We start from the raw sequence: 18,980 nt of genomic DNA on the forward strand, positions 1-18,980 counted from the left end.
ATTTTGATGGCTTATTATAGAGTTGTTATCATAGTGTGATTTGGAATTTTGTGGGGGGTGTTTCTCCAGGACGGTGTAAAAGAACAGAGTTTATAATAGTCTTCTAATAGCTAGAGCTCATCTCACAGGGTGCTTTGCTTTTCTGTCCAAGATGAGATTGTGATATTTGGCTCTAAATACATTTCTTGGAATCTCTATTCCAGATCTGCAATAATTCTGCAAAGAGATTCTTTGTGAGCAGAGGCATTAGTTGAGAAAAGGAGGAAAGAAATTCAATTTAGTCTTCAGTAACACTGGGAGACTGGGTGTGGCAAGAGGCCTATTTCTGGCAGTAGGACACTCTAGTTTAGACCTAGGGGCTGGGCCACCATAATTCTCAGTTCATTCACTAGCCCTGGAGAGCAGGGGCTTAACCAGAGCAGGAAGCACCTCGGTTCCTGGGTTATGAAATAAAGTACATCTCTGTCTCTCTCTCATTCTCTCCCTCCATTTCCATAACCTCTACACAAACTTGTATTTGCAGTAGGCAGTGTGGGTTAAGGAAGAAATTCTGGGTGGTTAGAAGGAGTAGACTTTTTGCTCCCTTCCTATCACTCAATCAGACACCAAAGTTGGTGGAATCTAATGGTGGTCTGGCACAAAGAAATTTCATCCTATGATATACAGAGTTTAAAAATTTTAATCCTGGTTTAAAGATACCTTCTCACCCATTTTAATTTTGATCCTGGTTTAAAGGTATCTTCTCACCCATTTTAAGAAACATATTAAGTTTTCAAAGTTTTCTTTCTTTTTTTTCCAGGAAAGCTCTGGTTTAGATATTTACATTGTTAACAAGAAGAACATCTTACTAATCTATAGATCCAACAAGAGGAAGGAACCAGGGGATCCTCCAGGGGAAATTCTGCTACTCTGAGCTGTGACCTAATATGGAACTGTTTGGTGATCTTTCTTATTTTGAAGATAAGGTTAGGAAATGTCCCATGAGTCAATGAAAATTGTTATAGTGGCTCAAGTTAGGATTAAATGTTGTTAGAGAACATTGTGATTTTCAGATGTAACAAAAATAACTGTGAGAGTTAATGGATAATAAGTGGAGGGACTTCTTTTTCTACAACTTAATTAAAGAAGACACCAGAAGAGACAGAATCTATATGTCCATGTAGAAATGATGAGATATATTGTATAGATGCTTAAGGAAATATTGAAAGTTGTAGGGATTTGAAAGAAAGAATTGTGAATCCAGATATAGTGATATTGGTGGTTTAATTTTATTCTTATATTTTGGAGGTTGGAAGTCCCTTCTTCTACATTATTATCTATTCTTCAGTTTTCTTGAAGAGTCTTTTCAAATAGCCAGCCTTTATCTCACTACACTAGGTCCTGGTTTCAGCACCACGGATAGTAACCACATTACTTTGTCCTATTCCAGCACACATTTGACCAAGCTGTGCCAGCCAGCTGGAGAACTTTCTGCTTGCTTACTTTCTCCAGAGTAAATGAATTAAGTGGCTTGAGTGTGTAGCAAGCCAGGTTTTCTGGTCTAGGATTCAACTTATCCTCAATAAATAACACTTTTCCTATGTAGCTGTTATCTAAGTCTAGGATATGTGCCTTAATAGAAAGGGGAGTCATAGAAGAAAGACAGGTGTGCTAGTGTTTTTTTTTTCCTACAAATATGACATCTTTAAGTGAAGAAAGAAATCCTGTAAAGGAAGTCAAAATTAAGAAATATATTGAACAGAAATAAAATAGGTGTACTTTTAGTGTATTTGAAGCAATGGTAACTTTTGTGTATGTATGTTTGTCCAAGATTTATATGAAAAAAATGACATAATAACAACAACTATCCATTCACTTCAACAGTTGAGAGTGAAGACCTATATTTTCCCTCTCACTTACCAAGTATTTTTTGTCTCCCATGTTCCTGCACTTTTAAAACTGTATCAGTGTTTTTTAAAAAGATTTTATTTATTTATTTGACAGAGATCACAAGTAGGCAGAGAGGCAGGCAGAGAGAAAGGAGGAAGCAGGCTTCCTGCCTAGCAGAGAGCCCAATGCGGGGCTCGATCCCAGGACCCTGGGATCATGACTTGAGCAGAAGGCAGAGGCTTTAACCCACTGGGCCACCCAGGCGCCCCAAAACTCTATCAGTTTTAAGTACATCTTCTCTACGTTGTTACAAAGGTAAAAAAAAAAAAAAAGAAGCTCTCTTGCCTACAAGATGGAAATTATATCCATTATTTAAGCCTACTAAAATGTGTTTGTTTTATGGGAAAATCAGAATTTTAAAAAAGAAATATTTTGAAAGTTTTTATTAATGAGAGTCACAGAGACATATCAAAACAAACCAAAGGAGTTTGGAGGGAAGAGGATTGATCTTAAAGAAGAAGTTAAAGGTAAGAACAAAATGAATCTGGTATAAATTATTGAGAAATGTTTATTTAGTACTGACTTTCAAAATACTGAAACGGATAGATAGCAAATTGTGACTGAAGAGACTTGTCATATCAATCAGATCCATTGGCATTAATGACTCATTTCCTAATTTTTCTCTTCAAGGTCCACAATAATTACTACTTAATTAGAAAGAGATATTTTATGAATTGACTTAGCAGCACACATGGTCATCCACAATTTGACATTTCAGAACTATACAATTTATTTCTTAAAACTTCTCCAAAGGCAATTGATCCAACCTTTTTGTGCACTGTGATCATTTAAGTCTAAACAAGAATGGAATAAATGTCCAAAAACAAAGATCATGTAAGGCCTGGTTGATATCTGAGTACTCTCTACATCAATTGTATTCTGATATTATCCAGAAAGAGTGCAGGATTCTTTGGATATTTGACATTAAATCAATTGGTCAATTCTTCATCAGATTACATCTTATTGACATATAGCTTGGGGAAAAATAATGGAAATAAGAAAAAGCAAATGAAATAATTAGGATTTATGTTCAACATAATGTTCTTCAATTTTCTATAAAACATACTTTAAAATAAATAACAAACATAACTAAGTCTTTTTGCTGTCAAGGACAGATTCTGAGGCCTCTCTTTGCCAAGGGACTTGGAATTTGGGGTGTAAAATGATTTATTTCAAATTTTAAATGAATTCATTTTGGTCTATCTATTGGGGACACTCTTGAAGACATGGTAGAAAGGGCATTAAAAAATTCACTTGATTTTAAAAGGCATACTGTTCAGAAGATGAAGCTCAAAATTTTCCAAGCAAGCCATGACTGCAAGTTTAGAAATAAACATTTTAAATTATTTGGTGAAAACAATTTATACTCCAGGTAAAAGGTGCACGTTAAAACTCAAAACTGTACTTCACTGTTCATTTGGTCTTGGAGGGAGGGGCTGCAACACAAGGCTAAGGGAAAAAAAAGTTAGATAGGTGTTCTGATAGGACAAAAAAGAAGACAAAGGTTCCCAGATAGTTATGATGATAGAAATGTTCCTGAAGTATACATTTGTCAGAAGACAGATTTATGGCAGTAAGAAAAAAAAATCACTAAATTTTTCCTGCTTTGCCCCTTTAAAGGAGCCTTTCACAGTACTGAAAGGCTATTATGAGTGAATTAATAAATTACACAGCAAATTATTAAATCCAGATAATTACAAGGAATAAGTAAGTAATCATTAGTTATCTCAGCTAATTACTGTGGGTCAGAGCCAGCCGGAATGTGAAATCCTCCTCGGGAATTGAAATTAACTTTGCACAGTGAGTCTCTCTGCTTGACATCCCCAGTCTGTAGGCACATGGCAGCTCCCTTGTGAGCTAGTCTTTCTATTTAACTTGGAGAGAATAGAAATAAAATTAAGTGGCAATGTGATAATAGGAAGCTGCTCAGAAAGCAAACTGTGGGTTTTATTCTGTACTTTCAAGGCCTGGAGATGAAAAGCTTTATTTACCCCAGTTTCAAAAAAAATTTAAAGCACGCTTGTTGAGATAGACTCACTGAACACACACACACACACACACACACACACACGCACCCCCGCACACAATCTATAGTCATCTGGTATGACAGTCAGATTAGCAATACATATAGAAGGCTCAAGAAGAACAAATGCTTTGAGTTGTGTATGTGAGAGAGTGAGAGAGATGGGGGGGAGGGTGAGAGGTGGGGGGGTAGCAGTGAGAAATAAAGAAATAAAATGAAAATATTGCTCTTTGCTTTCATCTCACAGAGTAGAAAGGCTGTCGAAAAGTGCAGCCCAGTTTAATAATCTGTTTGTTTTGTTTGGGTAACAATATGCTTTCATCTTGCCACAGGAAGAACTAGCTTAGTGCAAATGTTGTCTCTCGTTGATCTTTCCACCAGATGCTTCAAGAACTGATGTCACCTTTTTTTTCTTTTTTCATATAGCATCACTTTCCAAAGCCAGCCTCCACTACTCTCTCCCTCCACTCCCACTAACCCCCCAAGGCCTTCTCGAAGGGCAGAGAAGACAGCCAAGCCTGGTCCCTGTTGGAAGTGGAAAATGTATCTGTGTGATAAAGTGATTGTGTGTATCACAGGGTTGGGAAAGACTGGACACATGAAGAAAACTGCTGTTAATATATTAAAATGAGGGGGGAAATCTAAGAGCTTTTTTTTTTTTTTATCAATTGCAATTAGATGGACAGTCTTTCTGCTCATTCCCTGCTCTAGTCTGGGATGATAATAAAAATTTAATGAAGCCTGGGACGAGCAGAGAGCTCTGTCTAGGGACCGTGGAATAGAATATTTTAACTGTACATTTATACCAACTGTCTGGCTTCAAAGACGTGACTGCTTTTAATCTCGAATTAGAAAACCACAGATTTGAAATTAAATATTAGATACCCTCGGATCCCCTTCCTTTCTGAAATATTGTCACGACTCTGTTTTCCTCCATTGGCCCATAACACACATATCTTAGGTCTCCAATTACATTTCCGTGAATAATAGATGGCTTTGATAGGGTGCAGTATTCTGGTGCTTTTGTTTTTTTTTTTTTTTTAAATAGAGTTAATGCAATATTAATTGGCCGTAGATGTTATAAGAATGCACAGCCCCCTTTTCAGGAACAAATCGATGGGATAGGGATATGAGAGTCAGCGAAGGCGAAGGCTTTTCACAGCCTAGGTCACTTATTTGTGGAGGGGACCTTCTTAGAGAAGTGGGTAAGTGGAGGCTGCTTTGAGTTCCGAGGCCTTGGCTGCATAGGCTCCGCAACCTGGAGAGAGGACCACGGGTGAAAGCGGAGGTACAGAAAGGGAACTGTGTGTGAGAGAAGCGGGGGTGGGGAGAGCGATTACCGAGAGGCTTTACCAGCTTTTCAAGGCTAAGGCTTTGAGTGCGCCTGGCCGGCTCTGGCCGTGTGGAGGAATCAAGATCCTCGCACCCACAGCTCTGGCTTACCACCACTTTGCACCTGCTGGCCTTGGGTTGCATGCCAGCCCAAACTCCCCTCTCCTCCAGTTCGGGGTGTACCTTGGTGAGAAGCTGGTCGCGAATGGGTGAGAGTTAGAGTCCATAGGAGTCGGGGGTGGGGGGCAGAGCCGTCCACCCGCGCTGGACACGTTGCTCTGGCCCCCAGTGGCCCCCAGAGCCTGGGGGAGACTGCGGCTGGCCAGGCGCGCAGCCAGGAACCCGCGAGAAAGAGAGGCCCGGCCGCCTCGCCCCCTTGCATTTTACTAATCACGTCTATTTAAATTCTAGCGCGGTCCGCCGCGCTCTCACCGGGAAAGCTCTGGAGAACTGGACCCATCAATTATTCTGAAAAAAATCCCAGACTACGTGAGGCTTCCAGCCTGCGGGAGGGAGGCGGCGGGAGGAGGTGGAGAACTTAGCCCCTACTCTTCTACAGTTCTCTCCGCCTTTCCCAGCGCGGATGCCTTGGTGTACGCTTAACTTCAGGGTTCTGGGGCCCAAAGGAGCTAGTGCACCTTCTGTAGGTTTTGCGCTTTTGTGGACCGGGAGGGGAGGTGGTCGGCATAGACTGGGACCTGGCCTAGCTTTCCCTTCGACCGGTGTGTTTGAGTCCTCTGCAGCCAGGTCTGATAGATCGCCGTTTCCTGGCCTGCTACCCGCTCTGCATCACTACTTCCCGCCACCCTCACTTTTGGCCAGGTCCCTAATGCGGGCCGTCCGGCTGGGGGCTGCTGGGCGTGGAGCCGTCCCCGGTTCAGCCTTCCTTTACTCCACAGACCTGCGAGGATGGGACCTTAGGGACATACTAGTTTAGAAGCCTTTTAGGAACCTCGATTTAAAGTCCTCTAGCACTCACCCCACCCCCTATTCAGGCTTCAGGATGCCCCGAGGCGGAGCAGCAAGCCGAGCGCGCAGCTGGACGCGCAAGAAGAACGCGTTCGCTCTAAAGTAGGGAGGCGGGTGAGCCTGGCTAGTAATTACTGCCCCCCCCCCACGCCCAGCCTCACCCGCCCCCACCTCCGCACCGGTCTGCAGCCATTACTCCAGCTGTCACTCGGCGGAAAGCGAGCACCCTCCCCCCTTCCCCCGGACTTGCTGTAGCTAACGGAAACCTGAGCCCCTCTCGCACTCCGATGTGTCCGGGTCGTGGTTCCTAAATTTTTGTTTCAATTTTTCATAAATACAATCCTTCCTCCTTCCTCTGTCCCCTAACCTTCTCATTTTCTGGATCCTGGGAGCATATTCAAAGTCTTATTTGTGTATATTGGTGAATGTTTGTTTTTCTTTGATGAGGGATAGGGGGTTCCCTTGTAGCTTCTGGGTTTCCCTGAACAATCTGAGGCCACAAGAAAATTAGAAGTATGTATCAAATATTTTTGAAAGAAACCAACTGGCTTCTGGAATTTTTTAAGATGCCAACGTCATCCTGTTAAATCAATGCAGTTTGATTTAAAAACAAAAACAAAAAACAAGTTCCTGATGGGCTTGAAAGTGATTGAGAGGCTTAAACCCATACCCTCTGCAGGAGTGGCTCAGGCTGAAAGGCCTGGGAGGCTCTGAGTTGGTGGGCTCACCGGAAGATATATGGTTAATACACACAGGGCCAGATAGTCCTACTTCCCCAAAGGGACACCAGGGTTTTGCTAAATGGCAGTCTATCTATGTGCAATTTGGTTAAATGGGGGTGTAGACTCCCTGACTTTGAGAAAGAGTAGGTCTTGATTTGGGGAATCATTGGCCCGGTGTATGAGGTGATGGAGGTGTGTATATAGTAGGGAGCTTGAGGTAATTCCTTTGGAAAAAACAGTCACCTCATGCTCCGAATTCAGCAGCATTCCAGGGTCCAGATATGAAAGGGTAAGATTTCCTGGGGAATCCCCCGACCCTTGCCCAGACTAGCTACCCCTGCTCCAATCTTGGTCTGTCAATTTCCTTGTTTTAAACCCATGGACTTCTATTCATTGCACTGGGGGTGGGGTAGGTGGGAGTGAAGTGTCTCTCCCTTTGGTGTAGACGATCCTCCCAGGCACAGAGGGCCCTGTGGCTCAGCAAAGGCAAGGTCTACTTTAAAGGTCAGCCAAGACCTGGCCAGAGCCAAATCACTTTACAGCATTCAGAATTCATACCCCCACATGCATGCATGCATCCATCCATCCATCCATCCATCCATCCTTCCTAGCCTCTTCAGGCTTGGCCTAAAGCTACAGACCCCAAGAGTGGTAGACATCCTTTACTTCAACTCTGTGTTTTTCATGGAAACTTGTCATCCAGGTAACACACACAGGTAGATGGGTGTTCACCACATCACAACACAGGGATAGACACAGGGATGTTCCCTGAGGGCCAGCATGCCTTGATAAAACTTTACAAACTCACTCAAAATCTCTCCCTCTTATGTCTCTCACAGACAAGTGATTAGACTGGAATGTGCTTTAGACTGACCTTCCTGCGTTTTTTTGTTTTTTGTTTTTTGTTTTTTTTAAGTGCACCTAACTGGCTTTGACGTTTTGTTTGCCACAGGTGTCCTTCCTGCTAGTCCTGCCTACACACAAAGCCCAAATCCGGTGTCTTCTGGCTGTAGCACTTCTGGCTCCAAACCTGAAGCTGTCCGTGATTGCCAGGAAGGACACGGGGACCTGCCTGCCTGCAGCTGGGCTCAGTAGGGGCGAGGGGCCAGAATTAGACGGAGTGCTCCATCTGGAATCAGGTTTCAGTGCTTCAGGCTCTGGGCTCTCCTGGACTTTGTGGTGGCTTCCAGAGAGGGCATCGTTTTGAAGTCCCATTTTGGTACCAATTTGGAGGATCTAGCTAACAACACGGGATCTGGCTAACTTTCCATCTCAGTACCCGGATGTGACCACCTATTTGCCTGAAACCAGAATGAAACCCACTGCTTTCTCCTCTGCCTCCGGAGTCTTTTTCGGTCTTTGGCGTGGAGGATGAGTGGGGAAGAGAACGCAGTCCCTGGCTGCTGAACTAGAAATTCTGATTCCTTCCGAGAGAAAAGTCATTTTTGAGGGCTGTGGCGTCCACATCCTTAAATGGTGTCTCTAGCTTCATGAAAGGGTCCTAAATTTGTTAAGAAAGAATCGGTTGGCAACTTGCACTTTTTTTCATCAACTTTTCACTTTGCAGCCCTGAGAGCTTTTAATTACAGTATTGTCAGAGGGGCCCATTCTTCTATTTCCTAAATCATTTCATTGATTTTTTTTTTCCCTCATTCTGCCTTCCTTTTCAGCAAGTCTTCTCCCACCCCCCCACCCCCCGCCCCAACACCCACTGGGATTCACTCAGAGCTTGAGAGGTGAGCAAGAAGAAAGAAGGAGTGTGAAGGGAGACTGGTGGTTAACAGGAGAGTAATCTCTATCCTTCCCCAGGGAGAGGGAGAAATGCAAAGAATAACCACATCTGCCTCTCCCTAGAGGAGACAGGGTAGACACACAAAAGAGAAACGGAAGTTATGATAAAATAGTAAGGCCATAGTGATGGGAACCAGACCAGTCCCGTTTCATCAGGTGTTCTTAATTACTCTGGTAATTGGTAATTAGTCTTGGTAACACGCGTTTGTTCACTGTAAATAAAATTGCAAAATTTTCCTGAAGGTGACTCGAACTATATACGCTGGGCAGGAGGGAAAAGTGGAAGAATAAGCAAATCTAGCTCTCTGCGTTGAAATGTGGCAAACCCCACTTCCCATTCTGAAAAACTCAGCTACTTTTCCTTCTAAAACTGGGTGAAATCAAAATTGTTTGGTTTTGTCACTAATTTTGTTATTTACATAACTCTCTTTTATTTTTTTTTAAAAAATAGTTTTTATCGTCCAGTTTTGGCATCATCACGGAGCATTAATCAGCCAGTGGAAAACAGAGAGAAGCAGGATTTATCTGTCAGACAAAATGAGAGGTGAGGCTGCTCTTTGTACTTACTCCCACTGTTTCAGAATCCTACACTAGTGGGTAGAAGAAATGTCTAGATGTTTCCTGAATGTCCCTTTAGCACCAGAAGTATGTGTGATTGGGTTGGAGAAAGGAGTGGACAGATTTAATGGACGATAGGAAGAATCGTATTTATTGTACCCCAATTTGAAACTACTTCATAACTCAGTAATGATAGTAAGAAGCATCCTTATTCTCCACCATTTAACTCCTGGCCATTGGGCATCAGTTACTCCCAGATAAAACCATTTAATCAGTCTAGGAGAAATCTCTTTAATGCTCAGTCCCTCACCCTTCCTTTTCTCCCCTCTCCCTGCCCTCTTCTCATTACACTCATCTTTCAAATGGCTTGGATGAAGAATTCTTAGAAGCTACTCTCACTAGTAGCAACTGCTCTCTTATTGAGGCAGGATTTCTGTATCAACTCTAACGCTGCCCAAGAGCAGCTTATAAACATTATCCCCCAAATTCATATTTATTTTGGATGGGGAGGGCAGAGAAAACTGTCCTGAGCTGCAGTAATGTTTGACTTTCTTGCAGCAGAAAGCCTGAGCTTTTGTTTGTAACTTATAATAAGCCATTGACAAGCTAGAGTTGTTTCTTTTTCAGGTTTTGCAAACTCACTCTTACACAAACTCTTTCTACTTGTTTAGGAAAGGATGCTAACCCTGAAACTGCAGCCAGGTGCAGCTCTACGCAACTGCAGAGTTTCAGATGGCATTTGCCCCAATGGATGCCAAGTAGACGTGATAAAGCAGAAAGTGGATACAGGTAACACCATATTAGAGTAACTCCTCTTCCAGGTTTCCCATTTAACTGTCACGGCAGGAAGAGGTCAGAAGGAATCAGTTTTAAGAACCAATCCCCAAACCCTTTCATACACTCATTGATAACTTGACTTAGCACTTATAATGCGGGAGTAACAGAAGGGAAAGGAGAAAAAAGCAAAGCCACAAATATCTCCTCCACTTCAAATTTAGTAGGTATTAGAGTTCCTCCAACCTTTCCTCTCTGAACTCCTTCTGCTCTCAAATTCTTTTCCACTCTTTTTTCTTCTCATCACACCACTACCCTACCATCAATATCTTTCTCCTTCCCCTCCTCTACCTCCTCACTTTCCCTCCCCCAGTCGCTCCTCCTCCCCAGCACTTTCTTACAGAAGCTGAATTGTGTGCAAAGCTAAAAAGGAGATCTCAAGTGGTTTCACAATGAGAAGCTTCTAAAACTGTGATCAGTAGAGCTTAGGTCCTGGAAAGTGGTCCGTGTCTTTGTGGAGGTATGGAGGTGTGTGGTTTGGGTGCATACAAACAGTCCTGGGTCTTACTGAAGCAAAGAGTTGTGTCTGTTCTGGGTGTCTTGGTGGGTGTGGGGTACATACAGGTCTGAGGGAGTTGAGTCTGGACACCCTTTTAAGAACCTCTTTAACCATGTGGAGGAAATGCCAAGGACATTTTTACTCTCTGGTTGAAGAAGCACACAGGACTCTAGAAGGTATCATATTTACTACCTAAACACACTGACTTTTAGATGGAAATGCCATCAGTTGTCTCTGCCCAGTTCTGTTGCAGATCTATTAATCATATCCACAAGGATTGCCAAAATGGCAAGGCTCTCTTCGCTTTTCAGTTTATACAGAACAGAATCATTTACATAAAGTCCTTAAGGCAAATAACTGTTGGGGCTCTAATTTATATCTGATCGAAAATTAGCCGTCATTATGCGCTCCATTAGCAGCATCTTTAATGTGCTTCTAAGCACCATTTGTCAAGCGGCTTGTTAATATCCTTCAAGTCTTTAAAGTTGAGAGCTCATTAAAGAGTGCGCTCTGTTATTGATGTAATTTAGATGAGTTTGGAAGAGCAAGCATACCATGCCTTGAATGGGCAACCTCCAGAAGCCAGGGCAAGGGGCCATGTGGTGACCAAGTTCCGTATGAATGATCTCCCAGAAGCCTTCATGTTTCTCGGACAGCAGGTCTCATGGACCTGCAGAGGTGTTTTTAAAGGCCCACTCCCTGACCTAGGTGTAAGTCATCCCTTCCTTTGGGAAGGCCTATGTTTATCTTCAATGTTTCCTTTTTTCTCATCAATTCATATTTACTGTGGCTCACTGAGCCTTGTGAGAAGGAGCATAGAAAAATGGGCCCTAATATAAGGTCCTTGATGAGAGAATTTGCCAGTTTACTTTACTTTTCTTTTTTCTTTTTTCTTCATACCTCCATCCCTTATTTAGTGCCTCATTGTTTACTTCCTGAGGTCTGCCCTTTATTCCACTGAGTGTAGGAAGTAAATATCCATTGAGAAAACCATAGACTGAAAGACAGAGATACTGCCCTTGAACCTATTTTGACTGAGGTACAGTAAACCCGCTTAATTATGTACATATTATTACATTATCTATCAACCACCCCATCAGAAGAGCATAAAGGCCAATAAATTACCTCAGTTATTTATCTAAAAATCCATATATTTTGTCATTTTCTTTCTGGAGGAGATTATGTTAGTGTAACACAATAAAGAAAACCATTAGCACAGCCAGAAAATTGCAACTGAGTGCAACAATAATTCCACTAGCAGGAATAAATAACAGTTTAGAGAGCTGCATTTTGTCCCGGATTTTCTGGTAGGTTCTATCAGCCTTCCTTTGATTCAAGTCCTGAGTGGATCTGTGAATCCTGCTCTGAGGGGTTTAGTCCGATTTCCTACACCTGCCTTCCCCCCTTCTAAATCTTACATTAAAAGAAAAACATTCAAACCTATCATGATTTTTGAACCCCACCTCTCTCTCTTTCCTCTAAATTCACTTCCCTCCTGAGACCTTCTGGGGACTAAGATTAATGCAAGATAATGAAAGACATTAGGCATTTTATTCTCTCCTCTAAATTTCCAAGATTCTTTCAGCCCTGGACTGGTGTGCGAAGATGGCTCTACTTCATCAGAGGGAAGAAAAATAAAACCAAGAGTTTAGGAACTGGCTGGGGGTGGGGTTGGTCCAAAGTCGTCTTTAAGCCCCTCTCTCCCCTTTGCCTCCTTCTTCCAGAATTATCTCATTTTCATCATTTGTTGAACAGCTTCTTCTCACCGTCCACACCTTAAGAGAGTTTATTACTCACATATAGAAAGAGAAGGGAGAAAGAAAGATATAATAAGATCAATCTAAGGACATATTGAGGTCATATAACAGCACAAATATTCTCGAGTGCTCTGTATAATGTGCAGTGGGGATTTTGGGTAGTTTTATTGTGTGGTAGGATCCTCATCTCCGTTGTTTTTTACAGGATTCCTCCAGGCTAAAGTAATAAAGCGAGTAATTAGAATGCTAAAGACAGATGTAAATAACAGGAATGAGACAGCGGTGACAGATGAGCGGCTGGGTCAGGAAGGAGCCCAGTTGGTGGAAATGACACCGCTCCCTCGCTCCGGATCCCCTCCCCCACCCCATTCCCTTTTTCTCTCTCGGCCTCTGCTCCCTCCTGCCGTGGCCTTAGGCGGCCGACCGGGGACACACCGGTCAAAATTGCATTGGGGAGGCGCAGCCTGGCTGCGGTCCCCGGAAACCGCGCGGGGACCGTCCCGAGCCTGGAAAGCTACAGGCTCGATCCCTGATCGGCCGCGAGGTGGAGGTCAGTCGGGGACCAGGGCCTTCTCCGGGGCCCGTCCCAGGCCGCGGGGACTTGCGGGTCGCCTCGGTCCCCAGCCTCGCGGCCCGGGTTCCCTCTTGCTCCTCCTCCTCCCGCCCCCGCAGCCACGCCCGCGCCTCCAGCCTGCGCCCAGGTCCCGGCCTCCCGGGCATCACCCGCGCCGGGGCTAAGCGCGGCCCCGCTCCGTCCTCACACCGGCCCCGCTGCCTTCGGGCCTTGGTCGCCTCTTCCCTCACACCAGGGCGAAGAGGCGCCGGAGGTGCCTTCACGGCCCACTTGGGCCCAGGAAGCCCAGCAGGCGGATCTTTGGCGCCTCGGCCCCGGAACCTGGGCCCGAAACCTGGGAAGCGACCCAAGCCTGCCCCATCTGCGCCTTGAGTCCCACGCTGAGTGCATCACGGGCCTTCATTGGGCTCCCAGGCCACCTCTCAGGACCCAACCTTTCCTCACGTAAATGTTACATTACCCCACGGAGGACCCGAGAAAAACAACTCTCCGTGCCCTTGGACAAACGTGCCCTTCCCAGCCCTGAGCTACCACCACTGGGCGGGTGAGAGCAGACGCAGTAATCCCCAAGTGAACGAGCTTCTGTTCCCTCCCGACGATTTAAATAGACTGAGCAGCTTGCTCTCAGTTCCTCCTACGGAAGTGTGAAAGTGTTAATGCTACCTAACCTCTCCCTTTGACATGAGAAGAAGAAGAATCAGGTCTGAGTCGAATCTCTTAACAGGTCCTTTAGTTCTGAAAACCCCATAGACAACTTCCTTGATCTGGTTGCCAGAGGGCCCCTCTTACCCCCACTTGTATGACAATTTCTTTTCTTTTTTTAAAGATTTTATTTATTTGACAGAGAGAGAGATCACAAGTAGGCAGAGAGGCAGGCAGAGAGAGAGAGGAGGAAGCAGGCACCCTGCGAAGCAGAGAGCCCGATTCGGGGCTCCATCCCAGGACCCTGGGATCAGACCTGAGCAGAAGGCAGAGGCTTTAACCCACTGAGCCACCCAGGCACCCTGTATGACAATTTCTAGCAGGGCTGCTGGCGTTTGGAATGGGTGTGGTGAAGAGTGCGTAGAGGTGACCACACACCACCTTTCTGGAGTAGCTTTAGAGGCCCACATGCCTTTTTTTTTTAAGCATCAGTACTCTTCCCATTACAACACACAAGCATCAAACAAATGAAAAACCCCAGAGTGAGCCAGATTAGGTGAGGAGGCAGTACCGGAGGTACCAGGATAGGTGAGCTGCTAAGGGGATGGGTTAGCAGGTGCTTATGAAAGGCAGTGACAGTGACAGCTGCGGAGAAATTTCTCTAGTACTTCCTGGATGGGTAACATCAGCTGTGCCCACCGGTGGAGGAAGAGGACCATTCTTTCCGATTTTCTTTAAAAGAGGCATGTAAACGAGAGGGGCAAAATGAGAAATACTTATTTATCAATTTTGGTTTCAATTTTTAATACCTACTCAAAAAATGTATTTGCATAATTTGTATCGCTACACGTGATAGATGCCTTGCTTAACCTGTTTCAGGTTATTCAGACGGATTATTATTTTGGTTCAAGTTGACATTTTATTTTTTAAACAAACAGTTCTTCCTGAAAACAACAACAACAACAACTGGGGAATGGCTGTGAATATTTATAAAGCTGGTGATGATGAACGCTATTCTTCTCACACTCTGAGGTCAGATCTATAGGTCAGATTTTTGAGTCTTTTTGTTAAGTCTGTTCTTAATAAAAGTTAAATATTTCAGGTAGGTGCGGCTAAAGAATTCAGTGTCTTTCCTAGATGAAAGTTTATCACCACTGGTGGGTACTGATGAGGGATCGCAATAGAATTCATGGAAAATTGGCAGGTTCCTCTGGATGATACGTCTGTTTCTATCTCTAGTAACTGGAGGTCTGAACAGTTATAAAAGGACTGATCTCGGAAAACTGAATTGGGCCTTAAACTGATGCCTCTGAAGAAAGGTACTGGATTCATGGGTAAATTTCCCCTGCTTGTGTGTGGCCTCAGCCGCTGAAATGTGGGCCTGCCCGGAATTTTGATGCAGTCATATCTCTGATAGCCATTTTCACTTACTCATGTAAGGGAGGGTCATACGTGTGGACCAAGAGTCATATTGGTCCTGCCAGTAGTGGTGGAGCATAGAGGTGAGGATAACCCCTCAGACAAGGCTATATTGTAATTATGTGGTATGGATTCCTCATTGCTGAGGTAGCTACGTGACTGGAAATGAGGAGAAGCAGGAGAAGTGCTGGGAAGGAATTAAAGGTCATGTCTGCTTGGGCCACTTTTATAGGAGATGAGAATCGCTTCTTGGTTTCCTGTTGTCTGTGTGAAAGACCTTTACTGTGTGCAGAACTTCCTACTGTTACAGGAATTTCAAACGTTAGGTTGTAACGCATTAATTGGGCAAGGGGCTCAATTTAGGGGACTGTGAGTAACATAAAGAAGAAATTTTAAAAACAAAATACAATAAAAACATTTGATTTGGACCACATGTTGTGAGAGCAAGTTTTGTTTCATGAAACTAGTTTTTGTTTTATGTCTGTATGCCTTTATTGGGCCCTGGTGCAAAATGTATTTCTTATTGTGTGTTTTAATCCAAAACATTAGAAAACTATTGTTGTAGGGCCCACGCTGTGTCCTACCTTAACTGAGAACTCCTTCTGGGGTACATTTTTCCTATCACCATTTATCTGTGCCGCTTACTTGATGCTTCTCTCGTGTGTTTTTGTACCATTCATTTCTCATGTGTACATGTGATTTTGGCCTAATTGAACTGAAACTTCAAAGGTGTATATGTTAGGTTTCTTTGTATACTTCATGGTTTCCAATGTGGTGCTGAGCCCAATACACGAATGGAGATGGCTAATTCCATGCTTAGCAGGAGCAAGCCAGACCTCAGCTCACGTGCCACCTTTTCAGGGATGCATTTCTTCTTTTTTTAAACAAGAAATTTATTTAAACATGATGCTTGACTTGAAGGGAACGCTATCTAGGAATCATTTGTTTTATGTTTTAAAAAAAATTTAAAGACTTTATTTATTTATTTGGCACAGAGAGAGAGAGTGCACAAGCAGGGGCAGTGACAAAGGGAAAGGGAGAAGCAGATTCCACACTGAGCAGAGAGCCCAATGTGGGGCTCCATCCCAAGACCCTGGGATCATGACCTGAGCTGAAGGCAAACGCTTAACCCACTGAGCCATGCAGGCACCTTGAATCGTTTCTTTTAGAGGAATTTAAGGGATGCATTTCTTAACCAGTTCCCCACCTCTACTGGAGCCTAGATCATGTCCCCCTGATACTAGCTCCCAGCACTACGGGATGCCTTCCTAAGACTTACTGGGTTTGAATATAAATATTTGTGTGACTAGGTGATTTGTGTCTTCCACTAGAGTATAAATTTCACTGAAATGGGCCACATCTGTTGATCTCACATGTACCTAACACAGTATTTGGCCAGTGGTGGACACTTAATCAATATTTGTTGACTGACTGACTGATGGACTGACAGGCTAAATGACTTAAAGAATGACCAGCTGTTCTGGCAGAAGCTGTAGCCCTTTCTTGTTATCAGAAAGACATTTTGCTGGGGTGCCTGGGTGGCTCAGTGGGTTAAACCTCTGTCTTCAGCTCAGGTGATGGTCTCAGGGTCCTGGGATTGAGCCCCACATTGGGCTTTCTGCTCAGGAGGGAGCCTGCTTTTCCTTCTCTCTCTGCCTGCCTCTCTGCCTGCTTTTGATCCTTCTCTGTCAAATAAATAAATAAAATCTTAAAAAAAAAAAAGAAAGACATTTTGCTAATGAACATAAGATGAGATAGGAAGAGTCAGATCTAACGATTTGAGAAAGATAAAATTTTGCATGGGGTTGTCTTTTTTTTTTTTTTTTTTTTTTAAGATTTATCCATTTGTTTGGAAGAGAGAGTGTGCTCGCATGTGCATGTCCCACGCAGTTGGCAGGGTGGGGGAGTCAGCAGAGGGAGAAGCAGATTTCCTGCTGGGGAACCCAATGCAGGGCTTGATCTCAGGACCCTGGGATCAGGACCTGAGCCCAAGGCAGATGCTTAACTGACTGAGCCACCCAAGCGCCCCGCGTTATTATTTTTTTCCAGTTACGCTGGCAGCATGCTATCTGGGTTTTCTTGCACCTGGTTATAGAAATGGGTTCGTGTAAGAAGCAGTTATGTGGATGCCCTCTCTGCCATCTCTGAATGGATCCTCCTGTGTGCGGCTCAGTTTGTGACCTCCATAAGAATCCTCTTTCAGAACTTGTAAACTGTTTCTCCTTCTTCATAAGCCAGTCATCTTTTTATTAGAAGATAAATGAGGGCCCTGCCCCTGGGACTTCCTTCTTTGCCCTGGCTGATAGTGCAAGTTTAAGATGTGGGTTAAAAAAATACCATAGGATTGCATTCATTTGTGGAATTGAAGAAACAAAACAAACAATTATGGGGAGAAAAAAAAAGTGGCAAACCAAGAAACAGACTCTGAACCACAGAGAACAAACTGATGGTTACCAGAGGGGAGGTGGAGGGGGGATGGGTTAAATAGGTGATGGGGATTCAGGAGGGCACTTGTCCTGAGCACCGGGTAATGCATGGAAGTGCTGATCACTGAATTTTACACCTGAAACTAGTATTACACTGTATGTTAACTAACTGGAATTTAAATAAAGACTAAAGCCAAAATACAATCAGTTCTTTTTTGTATACAGAGTATTTATCTTCTTGTTCTCTAGGCTCTTATAACTTGTATTTTTTGGTTATTTATTTATCTGTTTGCTTGTTTATTTGATTTTGTGCTTTCTGGTGTTATTATACTTATATCAGCATACTATAGAAAAAAATGGCATGCCTCGGCTCTGATCTGGGTGCAAATTCTAAACAAATTTAGATTGCAATACTGCCTAGCTATGTGATCTTAGAAAAGTAACCTCACTGTGTCTTACTATTCTCATTCCTAAAATGAGATCAATACTGTTTTCGTCATTGTTTTCATTATTTTCTGAGTTACTGACACAGTGTTTAGCACATTTTAGGTGCTCAGAACACACTAGTTCTTTTCTTTCCTTTTATGGTGTGTAACTTCAAATCCAATCCATTTTAGAAAGTGATAAATAGGACCCATGATAACAAAAGGGTTTGATATGTTGAAGTTATATTATCTGGGTTTGCTTGTTTTGTTTTGTTGTTGTTGTTTTGAAAACGGAGGAAAATAATCTTGTCTTTCTTAGTTACTTTATCTACAAAGTTCAGAAGACAATAGTCATTATCACACTGGAGAATTACTTGTTAATAATATTAATGTATGGATTATTTGAAGGTTCCCATGTATGTGTCAAGGATGATCCTGAAGATACTCAGAAGAGAGAATGTGATGTGCTGAGAATATCATTTCTAGTTTCAATTATCAGTTTTTTTTTTTTAATTAATGACATGTGCGGATTTTTCCTTTAACTCATATTTTAGGTGTAAGTTTATCTTTCTTGAGGAAATTGAAGATATAATATTTCCCATTCTCTTCTGTCCTGAATGGTGAGAGTGTGCCTAGGGAAATGAGGAATAGATACAGCCTGGGCACTAGGGGCACATGCTGAGGGGTAAGTAGTGGCTGCACAGCCAAATAGGATTGGTCAGATAGGCGCACGGACGTCTCACAGAACCAGGTATCAGAAACAAGCTGGATGGCTAGGATCTAGGGGTCGGTCACTGGGAATGAGAACCCAGTTTCGAATGTTCCAGATAGGCTGGGATTCAGCATTTAGAAAATGAAGAGTGTTCAAAACACTCTAGTTTCCTTTATACTTAGTGTGGGCTTTGTATAGGGCTCTGAGGGGTGGTGTATTCTGGGGGTAACGGCAGTATTAGGGAATTCCGCTCTTGTGTTCATGGTTTGAATGAGGTATGAGACCTTGTTTCCCCGTGATACCATGAGTTCTTTTCTTTTTTTTTTTTTTTACACCAGTTGTCCTGAAATCACTATACTAATATGTAA

General features: G+C 43.3%; 1 pseudogene; it reads left to right on the top strand.

The window, feature by feature from the left end:
• The first annotated feature begins 14,603 nt into the window (after positions 1 to 14,603).
• Positions 14,604 to 18,980, top strand: part of LOC132024244 (V-type proton ATPase subunit D-like) — a 35,412-nt pseudogene continuing 31,035 nt past the window's right edge.

This window comes from Mustela nigripes, chromosome 1 (genome assembly GCF_022355385.1).
Source record: "Mustela nigripes isolate SB6536 chromosome 1, MUSNIG.SB6536, whole genome shotgun sequence".
Lineage (NCBI taxonomy): Eukaryota > Metazoa > Chordata > Mammalia > Carnivora > Mustelidae > Mustela > Mustela nigripes.